The sequence below is a fragment of the Agelaius phoeniceus genome, chromosome 3, assembly GCF_051311805.1.
Source record: "Agelaius phoeniceus isolate bAgePho1 chromosome 3, bAgePho1.hap1, whole genome shotgun sequence".
NCBI classification, from domain to species: Eukaryota; Metazoa; Chordata; class Aves; order Passeriformes; family Icteridae; genus Agelaius; species Agelaius phoeniceus.
In genome coordinates this window covers 86,621,323-86,634,476 of record NC_135267.1, presented here as the reverse complement: position 1 = coordinate 86,634,476, position 13,154 = coordinate 86,621,323, and positions in this window count along the sequence as shown.

Sequence of the window (13,154 nt, the reverse complement as noted above, 5' to 3'; positions counted from 1 at the left end):
CATTGTGTAATTTTTTTAATAGCCTTTAGCATAAACTTTTCTGTTCCATGTTTCATCTTTCTTGTTTTCACTGATGGATACACAATGTAGTTTTTATTGGCCTACCTGAAGAAGAAAGTGTATTTCTTGAAACATGAGTAAATTACACTTGACTTCACAAAATGTGAGGCCCTTTAATGCATATCCTTTGCACCCTTTTTCACAGGCAAAGCTTAGTAAGTATAGGTGTATTGTAAAATCGGGATGCCCGGGAGGTAGTAGAGTTTCTGCTGTCAAAGCACAGGAATGACTATGTTAATCTGTTTCAACTTTTACTTGAAATGTCACAGACTCTGGGAATTTCTACTAACTCTGCTATTTGATGAGAAGGCTTGTAGAAGATTTGAGAAGAGTTTCTTCTTTTGGATTTGAATGTCTGTAATAATAATCTCATTTAATTAATGTTCTCATCTATTTTTAGGCTGTGGATGGGGTCTTCAAAAGTGCCTTTGAGGTTTAGGCATCCTGGTCCCGCTGAAGAGCAGAGTTACCTGTCTTTGGGCAGCTAATGTATATTTCTGAGAGGCAAAGGGGAGAGGAACTCAAGGAATAGTCTTGAAAAAAAGAGGTTAAAAGCCTTTTGCAGATCTCAGGACTTCCACTGCATATAAGGGTTCAGCCACAGACTTAGGCACATGGCTGGGTCTCAAGATGCCTCGTTATCTGCCCCAGCTGTCCTTTCTGAGTCATGTCCTTCTGCAGCCCTGCTGCCCAGCCACTCACCACCAGCACAGTCCTGCCACCCACAGTCTGGTACCCCATATTTTACGAGAGACGCATCAGAACTGCTGGCAAGCCACACATACCTCCAGAGCCACAAGTTCTTGCTTGGATCTCAGCTCACCAAAAATTTTAGGAATAACTGAGTCAAATACCATCTCTGGCTGGTTTCTCTGACAGTGAATTAGCATGTTGCCTCTTATGAATACCCTTTTTCTGACAATTCCTCTCAGCTAGCTTTTGATGCAGACAATAGATATTAGTATATCTGAGTCCTTGCAAAGAGCTGTGCCTCTGGTCTTTCTGTTCTTTATAAAGATGTGTTGTGGTTAAATGATATGAATGTATTTGTTCCTGAGGGGATGAGAAGAAAGTGGAGTTTTGCAACATCACAAAAACATCATCATCACTGTGTCTACTCTACCAAAATATGAAAGGTTATCTTCTCAAGGGTAAAATAAAGAAAACAAAAGCATGGTCCTCTTATCATTCTTGTCACAGATGACTTGCAGTCTTCCCTAGTGTGCATTGGAAAATTACAGATGCTCCTTGATTGGATTTTTTTTGTCTCTTTTGTTCAGATAAGTATGCAGTTTTTTCATTAGTAATTTCAAATTGACTTTCACTGCTATTTTTCTGCACAAGTCAATTTTTCCTTATTGTCCTGTTTTCTTCCTTGGGAAGAGTGGAGGTTGGAAACAGCTTTGGTAGTTGTAAATATTTATGTAAAATCACTCTCCAGAGGCTTTTTCACAATCACATAGAGCATAATGTGCTTCTGACCTTTATGCAGTTTCCCAGGAAATCAATCCCTTGAAGCAAGAAGATAGAGAGGAAGATATCTCCCCTACTTCAAGGACAAGTTCTGGCTTCAACCTCAGTGTTTCTTATGCTGGCTCTTTCTGCTAGGCCAAAAGAGATGTTTATTCCTTGGGGAGGGGTGTGCCCAGAAGTCCACAACAGGATGTCACAGCAACGTAGTACAGGCTGCTCAGAACTGCACAGTTTTTGTCTAGTTGACTACAATATTTTGAGGTCCCTAGAGCAGAACAAGGAGGCTCTTTTCCCATGATGGTCTATGGCTTCAGAAAAAGTCCAGGATGTTATTTTTCTTGCAGTGTATGGCTGATAATATCTTTTCTTACAACTGATATCCCAGGTCAGTTTAGAACTGAAAACTGTTGGCCTAGAGGATGTTCAGGGGGCTGTCATCAATGTATCTAAATATCTGCAAGGAAGGTGTGAAGAGGATGGAGTCAGGCTCTTTTTCAGTGGTGCCCTGTCACAGAGAAAGAGGCAATGGGCACAAACTAAAACACCAGGAAACACTTTTTCACTATGAGGATGACCTGGCACGTATTCCCCAGAGAGGTGGTAGAGTCTCTATCCTCAGAGATCTTCAAAAGCCATCTCTAGGTGACCCTACTTGAGCAGAGGAGTTTGAACAGATGATGTCCAGAGATCCCTCCCAAGCACAGCCATTCATGTTTATGCATTTTAAGTTCAAACCAGCCTCCTCCTGGTAGTCCACTGTACACAGCCTTCCCCTCTCTCCAGACTGTCTCCATTAACAGCCAGGCTGCACTGCCAGCAGGCCAGGTAGACCTTCTGCAATTTTGTAGATGTTAATTATTTTTTATCTCAGAGGCAGAAATGCACTTTGTAAGAAGGTTCGTACAGAGCAAATACAATTATTTGGGGGTAGGGAGGGTGTCTTGTCTATATGTTAGATACCATTGTACCATTCAAAAAATGTGCAATGATGTTCAGCTTTTCAGGTTGGTATAGCCTCCTGTCAGTGTTATGTATCTGCCTGCAAGTTCTAGAAGATGGATTTGGTGCTTCATCTCTGACACACTTCAGGTAAGGCAAACCTCATTTTGGTTTACCCTTTCTAAAGTAGAGACTTACATTGGTACTGGTGGCTACTTACCAATTGAATTAGGGCAAAATTTTAATGTATTAAGGTCTTATAAGCTTGTCATCCATGTAAATAAATATTCTGTCTGATGGAAAAGGTGAATACAATAAACACAAATAAATGGTCTTTTTCAGTACTGTTAATGCCATGGCTTAGGGAGCTGTGTACTCGATAGTGTTTCCCCTTCCAGTAGTCCTGGCTGTGGGTGAGGTAATATCAGGGCAGATAATTTTTGTGATTGCCTCTAAGCACCTTTTTGGTCTTAGATGGTTAGGGGTTTTTTGTTTGTTTGTTTTCTTTTGTGGGTTTTTGTTTTTGTTTTAATATCTCATGTAAGTATGTGGAAACTTACAGATGAAATGGAGTTGGGTCTGAACATCTGGGCATGTGTCACACTGGATGGTCCTGGGCAAAGATTCAGGGGGTTCTCAGAAAGATGATTGCAGTAGAACAATATCTATGCCCTGAAAAATCTTGGAAAATCATACCCTTAAACTCTTTATGTTAATATAAATGAAGATGTGATCTTCAAAACTTCCTTTCAAATTCTGAGCTAAGGTACCTTTATTTTTAAGGGAAGCTGTACGAGAAAATATTCCTAGTAGAAAATTGATAGATCTATATTGCTTGAGTACTGGAGATACCTCTTGAGGCAGAAGCAATGCAGTGTAAATTAGAAAGGCTTTGAAAATATTTTAATTTTTATGGTAATATGTAACTTGTTTCTTCACTGCTACTAAGTTATACACACGGGAACACAGGATTTAGTTCTCAGGTAATATGTGTTTCCAAACTCTCCAAATTAAAACAAGAGTATGCTTACCAAACAGAGCTGTACAAAATAAAACAGAAAAGGAAGGAAAAAAACAGGAAAGAAAATGTGGAGGAGAGAAGGCTGTGGAGTTTATTACTCATTCCTAAGGAACCTGGTTATCAAATTTGATTAGGTTCGTACTTTTTTTCCCTTTTTTTTGGTACTGCCTTTAAAAGCTATCCTTAAATAAATGAATCCAACTGTATTTAGTTAGTGATTGTGGAAATGCTTCAGACATCCATGTATCTGAATGAATAGGAAGGCCCAATGCATAAATTTAGGGGTGTATTACAGCCCCAGAGGCAAAACTGAAGAAGAAACAGGTGTGGAAATTGAACAAAAAGGCACACAGAAAGAATACAATCAAAAAGGAGGGATTAATTGAGGCAAGGAGAAATCCAGTGAAGCAGCATTTTCCCAGCTTACTGTGAGGGAACTTTCAATATAATTAAAAATTAGAAGTAACCTAATTTGAATAACTACTGATCAAGAAGTCATGATTGTTCCACAACTGCTGTTACGTGACACCTGATTCTATTACAGGTTGGAGTTGCAAGGCAGTTTTTAAAACATTTCAGTTCTCCAGGTTAATGTTGTTAATCACTTTTCCAGCTACTTTTTTGGATCTGCTGAGTTGGAACACTATTGTGGTACTAATGATCCTCTGCACCTCAAACTGATAAAAGGGTGTCTTCCAAAGACAGGTTTCAATCTGTTGATTAAGCTTTGGTTAGAACGTAAAAATGCAAATTTTACAAAGTATAGTACAGAAAAATATATTCCTAGAAGGCAAGTGGGATGGATGACTGTATGCTGTATTGAAAGTATCATAAAAAGTGCCTAGCTTCTTGGTTTTATATGGTTTTGCTGTCAACAAAGCATAATGAGTTTAATTAGTAATGGGCTTTAAAATAAGGGAGAATTTCTCCTTAGTAATCAATAAATGTAAGACAAGACTTTAATGCAACACAACCCATTTGGGTGCACCCAAAACAAAGCCACATCTCAGATATTACTTAATGAAGAGACTGAAGTGTTGACACCACTTGGATGAGAGGACTTTTGAAGTCTTACAGCACTTTGAAGTCCAGGGATTCCAAAAATGCTGGGTTATACTTTTCTGGGTCTGCCCTTTGAATTTTGAACTGTTACTGCAGTACACAACATTGTGTGTCTGTGTTTGTATAAAAGAGAGAAAGACTATGTGCTGCTGGTGTTGCAAATCATATTATGGCCATGTTAATACCTGAAGTACATTCCCCATATGGCTCCCACCACTTTCCTAGCAAATAAAACAATATTTCATTAATTTTTCTTCATAAACTATTTATTTCTCATCATTTTTTCTGGCCTTGTCTCTGTCTAATCAGTGTTTTCAATCTTGAATCACATCATATTCTGAGTTAGAAGGGACCCACAAGATTCATCCAGTTCAAGTCTTAAGTAAATAGGTCATACTGGGATTGGATCTGCAACTGTGGCATAATTAGCACCATGCTCTAATCAGCTCTGATCCTACATTAGTTTTCTCAAAATTCCTGAGTCAAACTCAGCTCTGCTCCTCTTGCATTCCCCCTGTGGGGTCAAACCCTTCTCCTGTGCCAGGTATGTGTAGCAGAGTCCTCTCTACTGTGCTGGGGCCAGGACTGTATGTGATGCAAGGAGAAGGGAAGGGGCAGGAGCAGAGGTTTGCAGGAACTACTTTAACTACTTTTCCTGCTCCAGCTCTCTTCTCTTAATGATGTTAACTGTAGGATCCCAGCCCTGAGGAGGGCTGAGATCTCCTCAGTATCTGCACCAGTTCTGGTCTGCTGGTCTTTACCATGAGGAAAGTAAGGGGATCCAGGCAGTCTCAGGTGGCTGCCTTCCTTTCAGGTTGGTTATAATGTGCTGGAAGACTCAAGCTTTGGTTGTGCCATGCTCCAAGCTCATTTGGAATGTGGAGAATTTGAAGGAATGGCAACACTTAAGATCTTTAGGAAAAGCCTGAAGGAAGGTGGTGATGGCTTTGCACAAGTTTGTCTTCCTTTTGAGAGAATGCTAACTGTAGTAATCCAGGAAGTGCCAGGCAGCAATGAGTGACCCCAGGAACTGAGCCCAAAATAGTTCTCCCCATGGATTCTCTTGAGATCCAGCAGCTCTGGATGTTATTGCTGTTTGTTCCATGATAGTGTTGCCTTTGGAGCTCAGAACAAAATGTTTCAGCTGAGCAATGCGTTGAAGGCACAAGGATTGAATCTGAGAATATCTTTTGATGTGACATAAAATTAATGATGACAGCTAGTAGCCACAAGAGAGTGTACTGCATAATGTTCTTGTTGTGACTCTGAACTAAAACTTTTGAAGTTTAGAACTTGTCCCAGAATTTCTTCATGATTTCACAAATAAGGATATTTACCACTCTATGTGCATCATCTCTATATAACCTCTAATTCTTAGGACAGCAGTACAACATTCCCTGCTATGCATAGAGTAGCTAACAGAAGAAGATAATTAAAGGACCTAACCAAGCCAGGGGAAAAAAAAAAAAAAAAAAAAGGAGGGAAAAAAAAAGCGCCAAACACATGGGCCCCACTTTTCATCATAGTGAAGTACCTTTGTCTGGACTAGGTCCAAATGTTAGGTGTAATGCCAGTGCTTTGTGACTGGTATCTGGGAAGGAGGGATCTGTTTTTAAGTCTTTAGTCTGAGAAAGGTGGGGCAGGCCAGCAGTATGACATGATTGCCACCTACCTAAGGTTCATGGGCAGGCCTTCTCAGCCAGTCTTGAAGCTGTTTCACTGCTCATAAATTATTAACTTGGCTGTGAGGGACAGAACTATTAGCTATCCTCTTGCTTCATGAATCACTACATGTGTAAATCTTTATATGGATTTAGTCCTTAAGGAGTTACTACACTAGGAAGCAAAAGAATATCCACTTTGGATAGCAGTAGCCACTGGTGTGAAGGATTGCCATCACAGATGTCACCGAGTTAGCTTTTATGAATTTAGATGCTTGTTGGTTCTCAGGCACTGTAAGAACATCTTGGTGTTAGGTGGACTTACCCCATAGAGGAGCCCTTAGCCCTAAGAATGGTAAACATGTTCCCCATATAATGTATGGCAATACGTAGAGACATTTCTTTGCCAAGGAATTGTCCACGTGAGCTTGCAAAACAAGAAGTGACAGCAGCAAAGGGTAGATACAGAAGTAGCTGACTGGCATTTCCACGCAAAATTCAGCCACAGGTTCTTTGGCAAACACCTACCGGCAACTTTTCTGTTTGTAGAAACCCAGCAGAGACACCTTAAAACAGGCAGCAGCTAAGTGGTTAGGGAAGTCATTTAGGTTAAAGCAATGCATGTTCATATTTCTGTGTGACTAAAATCAAAGGATTTAAATCTATCTGATTGTAAAGGCCCCAGGCTAAAAGGAAGTTGGTCTTTCTCAGTCTCCTTTGCTAAATACTTGTTGCATGGATAAAGAGCCAGTGGTTCAACCTATTGCTCACTCATGAAAGTATGGGGATTATGAAAAGGTGACATTTAGGATCCACTCCTGTGAATATTAAATAGTTGCACCAAGTGGGACAAGTGTACTGGTAGAGATTGAAAAATATTTAACCCAGGGTACATAAGCAACTCCAGTTCAGGTAGGGCAGTGCCTTCAAATCCTGGTCCCAAATCCCAAGTGATCACCTGCTGAGTAGCTAGTAGCAATTTTGAGAAGGTCACTAGCCCCTAAATAGAGCATGGAGGCACCTACAAAGCAATTGCCACTGGAGAGCCCTGAGGATGCCAGCTAGAAAGCAGAACTGCAGAGCATAGTTAAGCTCTGCTAAGCTCAGTTAGGTTACATCAGACCTGAATGATCTGGTTTAAAGGATGTAGCTGTACATACAGCTGGAACAGCTGTGCAGTGTCATTACACAAATAAATGACGTGCAGAAACAAAGTCAACCTGTGGGTGGGTGAGCAAGTTTCTCACCTATAATCTTCCTCACCATTTGCTTTGCAATAAAAGGGAGCTGTCAGAGACTGCCAATGGGAGCTGTGTCTCCCAGCCTTGCCCTCCCTTATCATATTTCTGAGCAAAGCCAGCTGATTAAGCAGCGTCTGGTGTGACTGACCTTGTATCTGAGGTCAGTCAAAGACCTGCAGAGCAACCTGTTGATTCACTCTAACAAACACAGGCAGTAACTTTCAAGTTTGCAGCCCTCGATGCCCTCACTCAGATGGGCATGGAGTAGTTATTTTAGGTCTATTTTAGGTTTAGATGTCTGTTAACTTGCATACACTTCAGCAAATTGCTGTGGCTCAGGGCAGTTTTAGCCTGAGAAATGAGGGATGATGAAACCCTGCCTGCACACAGACACACACAGGTGTGCACAATATGGTAGGAGCAGGATTTGGAATGCAATAGGATATGTCTATGAGGATCAGTGAAGTAGAATGGGAGAACATGAGATCATATTGTAAGAACATGTGTTTCTGGAGTAATTCAAATCTTATCAGCACAAGGAAGTGTTTGCCAGTGTAACTTCAATTGGTATTGCTGTACCAGGAAACCCTCCTAGCAAGTATAAAGCTTGTATTACTTTCCACAAGGAAATAAAGGCTTATCTTGTTGGAAAAACTGTTGTATTCTGACCCAACACATTTAGGCTGGCAATCTTGGAAGGAGAAGTAAGACCTCTCTTTATCTTTTCACTTCTCTGTAAGTCAACTTCAATCATGAAATGGGATTAATGTTTCTTATTCTATAGTTCCCAGGAATAATGAGAGAAGTCACTACTTGAGCTTTGTACAATACTTTCCAAAAGAAGATCTCTAATGCTCTCTACTGATGCAGTGGTGTACTGTTAGCATGCTGTGAGCACTCACACAACCCCTTCCTTAGACTGCCTCTTGTCTCTAGCTGGTGGCAGCAGTTGAGGAATATTAGGTGTGGTCTGCTTGGCTGCCAGTTACTCAGAGATAATCTAGTTCCCAAATACTGAATTTCTACAGGGAAAAAAATGTTTAATCACACCCAAAGCTTAATTAGCCTCATCATGCTAAGCTCAAGCTAGTGCATGTGACTGTAGGCATGTGGTCCTGTGTGATATGCCAGAGGCAGTTTGGTAAAATCTTTTGGTGTGCAAGAAATCCAGGGAATCACCATCACTGCACAGATACCACAGAACAGTTCCAGTCTTCCTTCTGCTTCTACTGTTCTTCAAAATGCTTCGTTTGCCTGAAAAGGGCACTGTAATGTAACAGACTGATCTGTTAAAGATCAGGGAAAGAATTAATCTCAGCCAGTAATAGGCATCTATATACAAATTGATCAAAGGACTTCATGATTTTTCTGAGCCACTTCTAGAATAAGATGGATTTCCCCTAATTGTGTATGTCATTCGGTTGGTTTTACAGGAGACCGAGCATTGTGCACATTCAGATGGCAGATGAATCACAGCCTAGAGGTCTTCACCCACCCTGCACCTAGGCCTCTGAGTAGTCTTCTCTGTGGATGCTAATAAAGCAATCACTTTTGCTTTTATTTTAGGTCACTTTCACATTTTGGTATTCAGGCACTTGGCAGCTGTGTAATGTTTGGTTTGCAAACACTCCCAGGGAAGGGCTCAATCCAAACCAATTATTTTCTTTACAAAGAGACAAAAACTCAAACATTTTTCTTTACTCTCACATTTTGTAAAACATTTTTTGTTTTTCTACCCCAAAAAGGCCCAGGCTCAGTTCCTATACCCTTCACATATTTAAAGATCTCTTTCCACACTTTACTCAGGATTATTGTGTGGCCCTGTGCTCGATTTTTATGGAGGTAGAAGTATATTTAACTCTTCTTTAGCAGCCTAGACATTTTAGAAGCTGGAAAAGGCATGGACACATCCACTCTGTTCATCACAGGCACATGGACTAAGGCAGACCTGTTGCTACCTGAGCTGGTGTGTCTGAATGATGCACAGGAGGAGCTGGCTTTGGTGTAAAAGCAGCAGATTTCCTAGGAAAGGTGCTCCCTTCCAGGTGCTGTGCTGCACTGGGAAACCCTCACACTTTGTGCTGCTCTGCTGCTGGGTTGGGTATCTCTGTGCCTGTGCTTTGCTGGGTGATGCAGATGGGCCAGCAGCCACCACATAGCACTGCTGTCACCCCTGCTTTGTGCCATGCAGTGGAGAGTGCTGTTCTGAGGAGCCTCCAAAGAGGAATCACAGGGAGTGTTTAAAGCCAGCACTGTCTCTGTTTATAAAAGCCAGGTCTCACTTCAGCTGTTTTCCCACTGAGAAGTTCTCCATTAAACTGCCAATCCAGTCTTCATGCTTCCTCCCACTCATGAAAGTCTAGAGATCAAGATAATCTACTTCCAAGATAATGGAAGAATACTAAATATATGCCAGATACTTGATGGGATAAATGAGCATATTGTGATTAAAGGAAGTGAATCATATCTTCAAACAATGTAAATTTGTACAAACTTACCTCAGCCAAGAATGTATGCCCACGGTCATACTTTCAATTGGAATTGAAAGTTAACTAATAAATGGGAGGGATTTAGGTAGCAGGTCAGTCAGGCTTGTCCACTCTTTCTCATGCTGGAGGCCAGGTAGGAGCTCTGGGCTTTTTCCACTTAAGCCCCAAGTCCCATAGTGGTGTCTTTCACATTCCTGGTGCAGGAGGGACTCCTCTGATTTTCACTTCCACTTTTCCTTTTCTGCACAAACAGCAGCTTCTACATCCACTGGAGGAAGAGACACTTGCTGTGATGCAAAGCAGGCACTGAATCTGGACAAGACACTTATCTGCTTGAAATAGTTTGGTTGTGTTGTTCATGGAGTGTTTCATGCGGGATGTCACATTCTCATTTCCAAGTTAACCCAAATAACAGGGGTGCTTGTAAGGCAGCCCAAGAGCAGCTTTCAGCTCATTGATGAGTCCATCTGTACCCCGAGCCGTTTCTCTTTTTTCATCAAATGGTTTTAAATTATTTATCTGACCATAAACTTCTATACTCTCCTGTTCAGAAGCTGGACAAATCTGTCTTTTCTTTGGTTCCTCCAGTCTCTCTGAGGGCATAGATACAAGATAGAGGAGTAGATCTGTTTTAATTGTTTCTTAGTTTTCTGTGTTCCATATAGAGACTGTTGAAAGGCTTTACTGCTCTATATCTTCTGAGCATTCTCCTGCATAGAATAATAAAGAATGAGTAGAATAAGGCCTGCTGGATGACTCCCAATGGATAAGAAAGACAGTCATTCTAGTACTACCAGAGATTAAGAAAGCAGGTGAGAAGGAATCAGCTCAAATATAACACCATTAGACCCCAAAAGGAAATAATGTTATCTGCATGGACTAAGTTGGTTTGGGTTTTTGTTTGGTTATGGGTTTTTATTTTTTTTTTTTAATTTGATTTGGGTTTTTTTTTAATAGACACATTAGATGGTTTAGTATCTTCTATTTTTTTCAGCTAAAATGTTTTCAATCTTTTTCTTTAAAGATAATTTTCTTCACGGTGTAGGAGAATGCAGAAATCAACATGTTGGGCTTGTTTGATGCTGATGCCACACTGAACAGACTTCTGGCATCATGGAAAGTGCCAATTTAATTGGAAAGACCTAGTTTTCAGTTTTCTGGATCTGTGAAATGTCATTTTAAATATAAATGAGAGTCAGACCCAAGGGGATTATCCAGATTCATTAATTTAAATTATCATCAATATCTTAGTGGATGCTCTTGTGTCAGTTTCTAAGAGATTTTTAAGGTGGATAGATTGGGAAGTAGATATATGAGCAGGTTAGTGGGTGAAACATGAACATAGCTCAGAAGACATGGTTGCCTAAACAGGAGTGCACAAATGGAGGGAGCTGCTGGATGCAGGGATGCCAATTAAAGCTACTATGGGCAATGGTGGGTTTTATGTCCATCCCCTTTCTCTTGATCAGCCCACCAAGGGATAGAGCTGTCCCTGGGGCCTGAGATAGGCCCCTGTCCTTCTGCTAAGGGTTCAGCTATGGAACTGCTGTGAGCTCCCTCACTTGGCACCCTGCTGCCTTGGGGACAAGGCCTCTCATTCAGGCTGCCCAGGCATTACAGGGCCACTCAGCAGCTGGGTCCTGAAGGCTATTCAAGATGTTTTGTGTAATGAGATCCTGGCAATGAGGTTGCAGAGCAGCTACTCAGAGGTGAGGTGAAGTAATGCCAGTGCAGGCAGAGTGCACTGAGGTTGATGAGGCTGTGATGAAATCTAACTCACCCTGTTTTCTTGCAGAGTTTACAAGTGTTATGAAGTGAAGATGTGTGGCAGTATTTCCCAGCTTTAAATGATGTAGGTTATCCAGGCTATAAAATGCTTTGGTTTCCTTTGAATGGTTTCTATAAACAGCTACAAACATGTCTCTCTTTCCCCACTGCTTGATTTACTGATGCCATACTCAGGCCTGCTGTTATCCCACTACTTATTGTTACAGGTCTCAATAGCTCTGAAACAAAGACAAAACATCCTGTTTATTGGAGCAGGCATCTCAGATGACATTTTCCATTACTTTCAGTATCACTAGTTTTTCCCTCTCTTTATATATCTTTTGTAGCCATGCAGCAGAAAGGTTACCTGATCCAGGCTTTTGCCTGCTTCTAGTGGGAATTTTGTGATACTTTAGGGAGAGGGGATGCTTGTAAGAGTCAAGAGATGCACAAGCTGTCTTGCTGTTGGGGAAGTCATATGTACTAGTTGTGAATCACTTAAGGTGATTTGTGAATGCTGGCTATGCCTGCTCTTGCATTATCACAGTGCTGCCTGCAAGATCTGGCCTATGTGGTGTTTTGTATTGTACTGTTGTTTGTGAACGCTGGGTTATCATGGATTACTTTATTATTCCATGTCATTCATGCACACTCATGCAGGCAAGCCAGGTACCAGTTTGGTTCCTATTTTCTGTTATTAAAGAATGCATGCCTCCATGTAAATCTACACTAAAAAAAGCTGTATTCATACACTAAATCTCAGTTTTCTCTTTGCCTGCTTTACTTGCTTTACTTTGCCTGCTTTACTTTATCTTGTGTTAATCTCAGCAATGTGTTGTAGAAAGATGAGTGCAAACCAGTGAACTGTGTGGTTGGCTGGGAGTTTAGAGGTCTGAATTCTGTTCTCTGTTTTCATTTTGACCTGGTGCTTGACCCCGGGACCTTTCTTTGTTCATCTTGTCTCTTCGGATTGATGGGTTTCACTCAAGTCTGTACTGGTTGGAAGTACTCAAGTCAAGGGAACCAGGGTTTCAGGATAAATCTACATTGCAGTTTTAAGCTGTGTTCCTGCCTGTGCATTTGCCTAAACCCACTACTATGTCTGCACAAAAATCTTGCTTATGTGGCTTGGATTAAGTGATAAAGCTCAAACTATTCCAGCTGCTAATCAGAGAATTCCTGAGAGTGCCTTTTGTTATGTATTCTTGGCTTGACAAGAACTGCTAAAATTATTTGTCTCCCAAGGCACCATCCTGTGCCCGGGGTCACAGGAGCTGCTGGTTCCTCCAAGCAAAAGCCAAGTGAACACAGCAGGCACCAACATTTTTTATATATGCATACATTTCTCTACAAGCAATACAATCTTTGTCATGCAGTTATGGGCCAGTGTACCTCATCCCTGTAGCAAAGTGAAGCATCCTGGTGTGAGTGACTGCAGGAA